The sequence below is a fragment of the Bison bison genome, unplaced genomic scaffold, assembly GCF_000754665.1.
Source record: "Bison bison bison isolate TAMUID 2011002044 unplaced genomic scaffold, Bison_UMD1.0 scf7180017863117, whole genome shotgun sequence".
NCBI classification, from domain to species: Eukaryota; Metazoa; Chordata; class Mammalia; order Artiodactyla; family Bovidae; genus Bison; species Bison bison.
Genome location: NW_011493689.1, coordinates 18,452 through 18,810, shown reverse-complemented (window position 1 = coordinate 18,810; position 359 = coordinate 18,452). Strand labels below are relative to the sequence as shown.

Below are 359 nucleotides of genomic sequence, written 5' to 3'. Positions count from 1 at the left end.
AGATGGTCACAGATGAGTCTCTCCAGTGGTATTTTCAGTGTAGAAAAGTCAGAATGGCTGTCAACCAAGTTAGGAAAATGGGCTATAGATAAACAAGGTCCTACTGTAGAGCACAGGGAACTATATTCAATATCCTGTGATAAACTATAATTAAAAGAATAGTTAAAAATAATGTATATATATTGTATACATAAAATATATAAATATACATAATGTTTAAAGGATTATATATTGTATATATTATATATGTGTATATATATATTTAGAATATATATATATGCATATGTATATATATATAAAGGATTGACAGAAAAGTTTGTTTGGGCTTTTCCATGACATCTTACAGAAAACCCGAACAA

At 27.0% G+C, this 359-nt stretch overlaps 1 protein-coding gene across 1 annotated transcript in view; it reads left to right on the top strand.

Annotated features, from left to right (window-relative positions):
* Nucleotides 1–359, top strand: part of CAPN6 (calpain 6) — a gene marked incomplete at its 5' end in the record, with an annotated part of 6,531 nt that overhangs the window by 4,687 nt on the left and 1,485 nt on the right. The window lies entirely within an intron of this gene.